This window comes from Pseudorca crassidens, chromosome Y, assembly GCF_039906515.1.
Source record: "Pseudorca crassidens isolate mPseCra1 chromosome Y, mPseCra1.hap1, whole genome shotgun sequence".
Lineage (NCBI taxonomy): Eukaryota > Metazoa > Chordata > Mammalia > Artiodactyla > Delphinidae > Pseudorca > Pseudorca crassidens.
The window spans coordinates 3,113,625-3,125,699 of NC_090318.1; the positions used below are offsets into that span (position 1 = coordinate 3,113,625).

Sequence of the window (12,075 nt, forward strand, 5' to 3'; positions counted from 1 at the left end):
AATATATTCTCCTCTTGCAATCCTCCTGTTCACTGCTATCTACCTTAAGCCATCATTTAAGTTTTCTTTCTTTGAATGACAGTTGAGCTTTCAGGGAAAAAAAAAAAGAGCCTATCTTACTTCTTTGTTGTGGTCTAACCGGGGCACACAGACATCTCTTAGCCTCCATGACCTTTCAGACCACCTGACCAACACTTATTTTACAGTGAACAATCTGTTAAAGAAATGAGTAAGATCTGAAGGACTCTTTTATCCATAAAAGTTAATGTATCGATGCCACACGCTTCAACCAAGTTTGACATAATGACCATAGAGCACATTTCATGAGTTCACTTAAGGTCAATCTTATTTTTTAAGTCCGAAACAAATGAGAAGATAGATGACATAGCTCAGCTTTAATTCCCAAAAGGCCCTGATGTCTATTATTACTATGACCATTATTATTATTATTTACCAAATTCACTGATTTGACGTGGGTTGTTCAGTAATCAAAATGAAAATGAAGGCTAGAATTGGAATTTGACTGCAGTGCATTCATTCTGAGTTTTAAAACCATGCTTCAATGCTTAATTTCTTTTTTTTTAACATCTTTATTCAATGCTTAATTTCTTTACCCCACTTACACGTTTGAAAAGAACTGAAAAAACCGTGACCCCCTAATGATTTTAGGTTTCTATTTCTCATCGTGTTGATCAAATCCCAGAGGAAGCAATTTCCCTGAAGCTGCCAATCATCTTTACACCTTGTGAAGTAATCTAATTCTTTTTAAAAAATATTATTGGCTAATCAGGCTTAATTTTTAAGAGCTATTTAGTTCAATGTAAAGAGAACGCTTCTATATACATGGCGCACAAGCTAACATTCCCCCCCACCACCTCTTCTTCCTTTTCAAGTTTAGAGAGAAATGGTTCAGTCAAGATTACTGACTATAGTAAAAAAAAATCCATTATAGCTTAAGACAAAGGGGGAGATGAAAACTCTAAGGTCAAAGTTGCCATAAAGATAGGACACACTTTTTTTCCAGTTAGAAAATGGAGTTGGTTTTGGGGAATAAATGTATAAATTTGGGGTTGGGTTTGATAGACATGCAGCTTTCCACTCGATTTTTTTTTTTTTTTTTTGCGGTACGCGGGCCTCTCACCGCCGTGGCCTCTCCCGTTGCGGAGCACAGGCTCCAGATGCGCAGGCTCAGCGGCCACGGCTCACGGGCCCAGCCGCTCCGCGGCATGTGGGATCTTCCCGGACCGGGGCACGAACCCGTGTCCCCTGCATCGGCAGGCGGACTGTCAACCACTGCGCCACCAGGGAAGCCCTTTCCACTCGATTTTGCTCTTCATCCTCTCAGCTGGCAATCCCCCGTGGTGGCCTCACAGCACAGCTAGAATCCGGGAAGCTTTCGGGATACCACCCTTCCCACACAGAAGCAAGTGGGATTTCCCTCCAAGGAGGCTCTTCAAAGTGAGACTGCTCATAGACACCCCCTCCCCGATCTGTGCTGTCTTCTGAAATTTTTTTAAACCATCTTCATTAATCAACGACTGATGTACAATAAAATCACTACTAAAACTTCAGTGAGAAACCATAGAACTTGAGAGGTTCTGAGAAATACACGTAAACATGTGAAAGTCATCACAACCAAGATGGGGACCCTTTCAATCCCCTCCACATTCCCAGGTGTCCCACTGCAGTGAGCCTCCCACCCCATCCTTCCCCACGATGGCTCCTAGGTTTCTCCAAGTAACTCATTTTTCTTGAGAAATTCATCGAAGTGAGTCTCCTTTTTCTGCCTGGCTTCTTTCACTGAGGTCAATGTTTTTGAGACTCATTCCTATTGTGAATCTTTGTAGTTTGTTGTTTTTTTCTTTTATTGGAGAGAAGTGATCCATCTTGCGGAAACAGGACCATCCATTGACCGGGGGACAGACACTTGGGTTGTTTCCCGTTTTTGTTTGTTATGAGTTAAAAAGGCATAGACGATGCTGTGCTGGCCGTGAGTAAAAGAGTCTTTAATTTTCTTGGAGAAATACCTGGAGAGGCATTGCAGGATGATTTTATGTGGAGCGTATATTTAATTTTATTTAAAAAAAGTGAAATCGGGTCTTCCCTGGTGGTGCAGTGGTTGGGGGTCTGCCTGCTGATGCAGGGGACGCGGGTTCGTGCCCCGGTCCGGGAGGATCCCACATGCCAAGGAGCGGCTGGGCCCATGGGCCATGGCCGCTGGGCCTGCGCGTCCGGAGCCTGTGCTCCGCAGCGGGAGGGGTCGCAGCAGTGAGGGGCCCGCGTACCGCAAAAAAAAAAAGTGAAATCACTGTCCAAAGCGTCTTTCCAATATTACTTTTCCACCCACATGGAGAATTCTTCCAGGTGATTCACATCATCACCAACACTTGGTATCATCCGCCTTTTTAATTTTAGCCCCCCTAGTGTATGTGCAGCAGTAACTTGTAGTTTTAATTTGCTTTCCTAATGACTAGTGATATTGATTATACTTTAGGTGTTTATTGGTTTTTTGCATTTTTCTTTTTTTTTTTTTTTTTGACAAGAAAGTAGGATTTCTTGGTGGGCATGAGTAAGGAGGGCACAGTGCCAAGGCTCTCATGAGTGCAGGGCCCACCATTTGGCCAGAGGGACACAACTGGGGATGTATGTAACCTCACAGCCATCCAGGATGAGCCGCTTTTCTGCCACCATGTTTTCAAATTCATCCGCATTAAACTTAGTAAATCCCCATTTCTTGGAGATGTGGATCTTCTGGTGGCCAGGGAACTTGAACTTGGCCTCAATCACACGTTCCTCGTTCTGCAGCTTGGTGCCAGTGGACATTATGACTTGGCCCCTGTGGACCCTGGCCACTGTGCCCTGGGGCTTTCCAAAGGCACCACGCACACCTGTCTGGTGCCTCGATTGGGGACAGCAGGCCAGTCATGAATGTGCACGGGAAAGGGCTGAATCCAAGGTCCCTTAGGGCAACCCATACAGGCGACAGGCTGCATACACTACCGAGGAGGCTGTTGTTTGCAGCTACTGGACATCGGGTCCCCGTGGGGAAAACAGCACAGTCGGCTTAACTGGGTTATTTGCAAATTTATTGGATAAAATGTCTGCTTAAACTGTTCGGCCATTTAAATCATTTTGTGCTGATCTTCTTGTTCATTTCTGAGTGTTCTTTCTATAGTCCGCTGAAAAATTTTTTTAAAAAGAAACCCTTTATTTTGTAAATTCTTTCCCCCAATTTGTGGATTCATATCACACTCTGAAGTCTTTAAAAATGGAAATTTTAAATATTAATGAAACACAACTTATAGTTTTCCTTTAAGGTCTATGTGTTTTGTGTCCTACCTACAAGATCTTCGCCTAACGGAAGGTCACCAATTGTCTTATAATTTCTTACAGAAAAATTCTATGTTTAGCTTTTATATTTCAGTTTTGTCAACTGCCTTTTCTATTTCAGTTACTCTTAGCAAATTGTTATTATTCTTTTCACTTGGAATCTCATTTTTATTCTATGAATATGTTGACTTATCCTGATGGGTTACTGAGTGCGAAACCAACCATACATTCCTATGCTTAAACCCAACTTGGGCAAGATGTATGATAGTTTTCATACATCAGTAGATTCTACTATTCTATTATTTTGTTAAGGATTTTTACACCTAGATTTACTAGATTTATTCGTCTGTAGTTTCTTTTTATTATAATTTCTTCTTTAGGTTCTGATTCTACTAGCCTCCTAAAATGACTTAGAAAGCATTTTCTCACATTCTATTTTCTAGACGATTTTGCCTGTATTCAGTAGTTTTATTCCATACATCTTTTTTTTTTTTTTTTAGGATTCGCCTAGTAAGACATTTTTGTTTCAAGTTTTCTTTGGAAACTACTTCACTGCAAATTATATTTGTTAAATATACACAGGACGATATGTTATTTTTTTTTCTTGTGTGAGTTTTAGGAATTTGCATCTTTTATATAATTTGTTCACTGATTCTTTAAGTTGCCAGATGTATCGGTATTAACCTGTTCATAAAAGTCACTAATTATTACATCAATATTTATGAAGCCTTAGCAGTGCCCCTCGTTTATCTATTTGTGTCTTACCTCTTTTCTTCCTCCTGACTAGATGGCTAGAAATTAATCAATTTTACTGAACTTTCCAAAGAAACAGCTTTGGATTTAATCGGTTTCATCCACTGTTTAACAGTTTTGTCTCTCATTGATTTTTTTTTTTTCTCATTGATTTTTGTTCTGCTCTTTATTATTTCTTTCCTTCCACTTATTTTAGATTTAATTTGCTCTTATTTTTTCTGGCTTTTAAAGGGGAAGCTTAGATATTTTCTCTGAGACTTTTTTTTTAACTAACGCAAGCATCCCAAGACCAATTTTTCTATTTCTTTTCCTGCATATCCCACATCGTAATGTGTTTTGTTTTCATTTTCATTTAGTTCGAAATACATCTTGCATTACAAATCCCATCCAAATGCACTCATTTTTATGAGAAAAATAAAGGAAAGTGAAACTTCCTCGTAAAATAATGAAAGAAAAAAAATCTACAAAGGGGGAAAAAATGCAACACGCTGGTTATTTTCTATCAACCATGAGCTCCAAATCTTGTGGAAGAAAATGGGAATTGATGAGAAGTCCGCTGTCTCCAAACCGGCAGACAGGTGTGGGTGATACATTTAAACAGAGCAAACACGAGCCAGCCTCCACCAAGTGTTTAGAAACCCCTTCCAATGTCCTATTTTTACCTGTTACCTTAATTGCTGATAGTCAGAGAACAATGAGATAAATTATACGTTGGCGTTTCAAGGTTTAAACTAGGTTTGAGCTTTGCTGCACAAAAGAAATATTTCTCCACTGGGGTCTTTTCTGCTTCATTGACTCCCTGCAGGTGAGTGCAGATTAATTTGTTCCAAGAAAGATGGTGGTAATTATACCATCCTGCTGCTTCCCTGTGCTACACAAACAAATGCAGACAACAGAAAAACACAGAACATGGACCAGTCTGGGGCTCCTTCAACTGTCCTGTTCCCTAATTTAGGATCTCCTGCATGGAAGACGGATCTGCGAGTCTGAAGGGGAGGGCTTTCTGCAGGGGCTTAGAGACATGCTCTCCATCTTCATTTATCCCTGAGGAGTTTCTCTTTTTAAAAAAAATTGGAACCTGGGGTTTTCATTGATACATAGGCTGTGACTTTCAACTATAGTTCAGTGAACATTTTTTCTAGATCTTTGTACTGAGTTAATGTTTTTTAATAGGGCAACAAAAAAGATACCCTAAGTTAAACTTGTAGACATTTAAATAAATATGTTAACTCACAAACAGTTCAATCTTGCCATACTTTCAGCAGTACAGAAAGGACACATCGCAAGCAGACGTCTGAAGACTCCTAATACTTGTTAGAAAGACAATAAAGTGATAATTGCCATGAATAGCACGTGTGTGGCATAGACTTCAGTTTCAACTTGGTTTAAAATTCCTGGGTCATTTTTAATGTGCTGTCCCTCATATATTTAAGGGAATTTTTAACGTGGCCTGGCTATAACAGCAATTTGTGATTGGAATAGACTGATAATGCCAAATAAACCTCCACATCAAAATACACTTTGCTTATATTTTCACATACGCTCTTCTCTATCTACTGTGTGCAGGATAAAATGATCATTTTAAAGGAGCAAAGGAGCAGTCACTGGATAATGAGAAAGAATGTCATTCAAAGTGTGAGGTCATGTGAGCTTGCGGAAATCATATTTATGTCTGTTGAAATAAAAAATATAATGTGCAAAACTCAGTAGAAAAGACCTAGCAATTCCAGGCCTAGGTATAAAGACCCTAGAAAACTGCAAACAAGTATTTAAGCAAATACATCTACATGGATGATCAGAGAATTAGTATTCATAATACTGAAAGGTGGAAGCAGTGCAAATGTACATCAGCAGATGAAGAGATAAACAAAATGTGGTCCATCCGTTCAACGGAATGTTCAAACACAGAAAGGGACGAAGATCTGATACTCACTACAATACCGGTAAACTTAATTTATAACCTTTTGCATAGCAAAGGAAACCATAAACAAAACGAAAAAAAAAAAAACCAAAAACCCTCAGAAAGGGAGAAAACATTTGCAAATGAAGCAACCAAGGGATTCATCTCCAAAATAATACAAACAAAGGATTATTTAATGCCTAAGACATCTCAGTATCATGCAGCTCAGTATCAACAAAAACAACCCAATCAAAAAATGGGCAGAAGATCTAAATAGACATTTCTCCAAAGAAGACATTACAGATGGCTAAAAAGCAAATGAAAAGATGCTCAACATCACTAACCATTAGAGAAATGCAAATCAAAACTACAATGAGGTACCACCTCACACTGGTCAGAATGGCCATCATCAAAAAATCTACAAACAATAAATGCTGGAGAGGTTGTGGAGAAAAGGGAACCCTCCTACACTGTTAGTGGGAATGTAAATTGGTGCAGCCACTATGGAGAACAGTACGGAGATTCCTTAAAAAACTAAAAATACAACTACTATATGACCCAGCAATCCCAGTCCTGGGCGTATACGAGAGAAAACCGAAATTCAAAAAGATACATGCACCCCAGTGTTCATAGCAGCACTATTTACAGTAGCCAGGACATGGGAGCAACCTAAATGCCCATCGACAGATGAGTGGATAAAGATGTGGTCCATATACACAATGGAATATTGCTCAGTGATAAAAAAGAATGCAATAATGCCACTTGCAGCAACATGGATGGACCTAGAGATGGTCATACTGAGTGAAAGTAAGTCAGAGAATGACAAATATCATATATTGCTTATATGTGGAATCTTAAAAAATGGTACAAATATAGAGTCACAGAAGTAGAAAATAAATGTATGGTTACCGGGGGGAAAGCAGGGGAAGCATAAACTGGGAGATTGGGACTGACATATATACACTACTGTATATAGATAGATAACTAACAAGGACCTACTGTATAGCACAGGGAACTCTACTCAATACTCTGTAATGACATATATGCAAAAAGAACCTAAAAAGACTGGATATATGTATAACTGATGCACTTTGCTGTACAGCAAAAAGTAACACAATATTATACGTCAACTATACTCCAATACAATTTTGTTAAAAAAAGATGTGGTAAATATACATAGCAGAATATTATTCACCATAAAAAGAAGGAAACCTTGCCTTTTGAGACAACATGGATGGACCTTGAGGGCATTATGCTAAGTGAGACAAGCCAGACACAGAAGGGCAAGTCTAAATACTGTATGATCTTACTTGTGTGTTGAATCTAAAAAAGCTGAACTCGTAGAATCGGACAGTAGAATGGTGGTTCCCAGAGACTGGGAGGGTACGGAGTAGGTGGAGATGCTGTTTAGTGATACAAACTTACAAACAGAAGATGCATAAATTCTGGAGAGCTGATGCACAGCATAGCGATTACAGTCAACAATAGTGTATTATATACTTCAAAATTCCTAAGAGACTAGATCTTAAACCTTCTGACTACAAAAAACATAATAATAACTATGTAAAGGGACAGAGGCATTCGCTAAAGCCACGGTGGTGATCGTAAAGCAATAAACAAATGTGTCAAATTAACCCACTGGACACCTTCAATGCACACAATGTTATATATGTAAATTATATCTCAATAAAAATCAACAAAAAGGTAAAAAATCGTATACTTTAAACTGGTTAAAATTTGAAATTATAGGTTATGTTTCTTTGCGACAGTAAAAACTTGGAAAGATAAAAAAAATACACATCACAGAGAACAGAGTGCTGAGGCCTAAGAAATGTAATTTATGTGAATTCATGCAACAGATCATCAACAAAGCTGAATTTGAACAAATTTTGTCCTGACGTCGATACACGTGATATGTCACTATACAGACAGGCACATAATGACATAAGCGTACCTTTCTTAAACTGTCTTTTAACAGGTACTGGCATAGAGAGCAATAAATATCCCTCTGGGAGAAAAAAAGTACAATTAGGAAAAAGTTAGCTTGAAAAATATTCCTATTGGAGAACAAGAAAATTAGCATGGTAGGTTGGAAAGGTCATACAGTTTTAAAGGAGGAAATCTGAATTCTAATGGTATCTCTGGTAATTCATTTGTCTCTCCTGACCTTCATTGCCTTTATTTATCAAACAGGAATTATTTAATGCCTAAGACAGAAGGATCCACACATACTGCCCATTTATTTAGTGTTGGATACTTTCATAATATATATAGTTAAGATGTTTTTTTAAAGCTGTGGGAACCTGCTTTAACTTTGCGACCGTAATTGGATTAAATATATGTGAAAACTGTTATGGAATTTAAAACTGCAAGCAAATATTATTTCTATCATTTAATTTGGGAGAAGGAAAGAAACGATAGGCTTTTCTTAACCTTAAATGAATGTGGATACAACATTTTTCTATTATAACAGTTTTACCCTTTTAGTCACGTTTCAGTAAAAAGTTATACTTTCAAGTTTGTTTTTTTCAAGGCATTGAATCCCCTCACCCTGGAGATGTACAGGCATAGGCTGATGAATAGTTTGGTGGAACGCTGGAAAAATGGTTGAACTAGGAGGAAGATGCTTAGATTGGACTAACTGTTCTTCCAAACCCAGAAGTAATCTGATTTTCTAAGTATCCACGTTCTCAGTGAAACAGACTTCAAATATGGTTCAACAGTTCGCGGACATTGTCTTTCCAAAGTGTATAAGTAAATCTCTTGAGAATTGAGAGCCAAAAAAATAATAATAATCATAATGTGAATAAAATTGGGAGAAAGATTGAGAGATTTGTAAACAGAGGGATATTAATCCTTTTATTAAAAACTTTCACGTTAAGGAAGACATTCCTTGTGGTTCCCAATATTATAGTCACTTTTATTTTTAAAAGAGACTACGCTTGCTTTTTCTTAACTGGGTTTTGTTTTTTCTTTTGTTATTTATTTTTGGCTGCGTTGGGTCTTTGCTGCTGCACACGGGCTTTCTCTAGTTGCGGCGAGCGGGGGCTACTCTTCATTACGGCGTGCGGGCTTCTCATTGCAGTGGCTTCTCTTGTTGCGGAGCACAGGCTCTAGGCACGCGGGCTTCAGCAGTTGTGGCACGCGGGCTCAGTAGTTGTGGCTCGTGGGCTTAGCAGCTCCGTGGCATGTGGGATCTTCCAGGACCAGGGATCGAACCCATGTCCCCTCCGTTGGCAGGTGGATTCTTAACCACTGTGCCACCAGGGAAGTCCTGTCTCGTTTTCTTTACCGCATATTTTTTACAAGTTATTTTTATGAGTTATTTTTCATATACTAGTGTCTTGGTTTTCATTTGATTCCTGTCACCTGTGCTCCCTGGAAAGCACGTGGTGCTCAAATCCTGACAACCCTCCAGAAGCAAGTGACACTTGGTCTGAAGCCTGTGTCACCTCTATTTTATCACCACACTCAAAGGACAGTGCCTAGCCGAATCTTTTTGAACTCACCCAAAAACATGTACTTGTAAAGAATGTAAAAAAAAGTTCCAGCAACGCAGCTCAAAGCAGCTGATGTGGAAAATATATTTAGTAAAGAAAACAACCGGAAAATCCCTGAAGCTGTATTGCTCTTACTACCCCGTCTAACACAGCCCGGTCTTTCACATCGTTTGGGGAAGGGACAGACCCCCACTTCCTAAACATATTGTGCCACTCTAGCCTGCTAAAAATAGTTCAATAAAGAGGGTCCAGTAAATTTTACAACTTTGCATTTAACGGCCTCTAGGAAGATCCTGGGTAGTTGGAACTCTATCCAAGCAGATGGGGTTTTACTTTTCAATGCTAAGCTGAAGTATCGGGACACTGCATTCATTTTCTTGGACGTGCATTCTCGTGTATTGAAAGCTACCCACCTTGATGGCCTACCGGACCTGGCATTCCACCTAGACAGCACTGAAACCCTGGGGATTACAGTGGAGTCAAGGCAACACCGGGATGCTCTTAAAACAAGGCAGTTAGGTTTCTGTTCGCATCTCCTTGGGTTCAACTGTCCTATAGCCATTATATGCTAAAAGGGCAAAGTCTACACAGAGTCATTGGCTAAGTGAACCAGAATGGGGAAGATCTCATGGGTGTTTGACTCCAAACCTGCAAAGTGAGGAACTGCGGAATGTTCTAGATAAAATATAACGCTGCTCCAAGAAAGGTGGACCCTGGAATGTGGAGAGCTTATCTCTGTATTCTGACTTGTGCTAGACCATAACCATGTCCCGATAACCAGACCCACGTTTGAGCACAGAATCGAGATCTTTATCATCTCCAGTTGCAGGATAACACATGTACACATGTAATCATGATGCCAGCTGCACTTCCATCCAATTTAAAGGACTGTGTGTTATAAATAATGGTGTGATGTTCTCCTCTGAATAGGACTTTTATCAAAAATGTTGTAGATTCTCAGACATTTCAGAATCAAACTACGTACAAAAGGATATTGAATTAACGCAAATAAAAGTCCTTGTGAAATAAAATCCAATGGAATTATGCATAAATCATGAATAAGTTCACCAGAGAGAAATTCTCAAGTGTTTTTGTGTTATATGTTTTCATGAGAATTCCTCTTTTATCTCATGGCTTATTCTCATAAACAGGAAAAATAATCTTACACTTTAAACTATGCAATAAGTAGTACACTTTGAAATATTCTTAAATTCCACTTTAATTAAAAGGGGACTCCTGGGCTTCCCTGGTGGCGCAGAGGTTGAGAGTCCGCCTGCCGATGCAGGGGACACGGGTTCGTGCCCCGGTCCGGGAAGATCCCACTTGCCGCGGAGCGGCTGGGCCCGTGAGCCATGGCCGCTGAGCCTGCGCGTCCGGAGCCTGTGCTCCGCAACGGGAGAGGCCGCAGCAGTGAGAGGCCCGCGTACCGCAAAAAAAAAAAACAAAAACGGGGGGGGGGGCACTCCTGAGATTGAGTTTTTATTTACTGTGAAACCACTGGAACACTTTCTCTTGGTGACCCTCTCAATATACATGTCTCCTCATTCAGCACACTTGCACTGATTTCCAAATTTTATTTTTAACATGTTCATTTTATGGAGGCTCTAAGCATTTTGTACTGTGAAAGCATATTTAATGGTTCTTAAGGCTGCTCCCAATGCCATGTAAAAATGGGAAGAAACATAGACACTGACGGTTCCCTAGGAGATCGTAAAGCCTAGATTTCATATTAGAAGATGAAATTCCCTTTTAATAGTTGCCCTCATCTATATTTCTAATTTATGAGAAATAATTTCTCCCAGTTAATTGGCACCATGATCTCTAAATAAACTGTAAAACAAATTTGCTAGGCTCAGATGGCTGAAGAAAGACCATACATTATGTATAAGATAAATAAGGTACAAAGACACAATGTAGAACACAGGGAGTATAGCCAATAATTTATAATAACTTTAAATGGATTATAATCTATAAAATATGCTGTACGCCTGACACTGTTATATAATACATAGAGTTATAATAATCAACTCTAACTTTTAAAAAGCTCATAAAATCACCACTGACTTTTCCAGTTTGAGATGCTATCAGATACCCAAAGAGACATGACAATGTTGAACCTTTTGGAAAGCAATGTGCATTCTCAGGAAGCTCTGAAATGAAGACAGAAGTCTGGGAGTGGCTTTTAGAAAAGGGAGTTGAATGCACGGCATTAGAAAAGAATATTGGGGGCGCAGGCAAGAGAAGACAAACGTCATGATTCAGGAGAAGCTGGATCTACCCCAAATCTTATGGAGAAATAAGGGAGCACGGAGGCAAGAGGGTTCAATTACAAAGAAATCGGGTAAATACACGATGAAAACAGGCTTGCACATGTGTTCACTACAGTCTCTCAAGAGGACGAAAGCCAGGAGAAAAGGGAAACAGCAGAAAAAGTGAGGACAGACGTCGCTCCCTGATAGCAGAGGCCTCACAAAGAATTATCCCCAACAAGGAGGTGTGCAAACTACAGGACTGAAACAAGGAATAGAGGCAGATGGTGGAGAAGGAGGTGAGGGCAGAGTGAATGTCACCTGAAATGTCTGTAGATTTGGG

At 39.5% G+C, this 12,075-nt stretch overlaps 1 non-coding gene across 1 annotated transcript; it reads right to left on the reverse strand.

Moving 5' to 3' along the window:
* Nucleotides 1-2,943: 2,943 nt before the first annotated feature.
* LOC137217923 (small nucleolar RNA SNORA70) lies at nucleotides 2,944-3,077 on the reverse strand. The gene has a single exon (XR_010940315.1). It is a non-coding gene; the product is annotated as a small nucleolar RNA SNORA70 (small nucleolar RNA).
* Nucleotides 3,078-12,075: the final 8,998 nt, after the last annotated feature.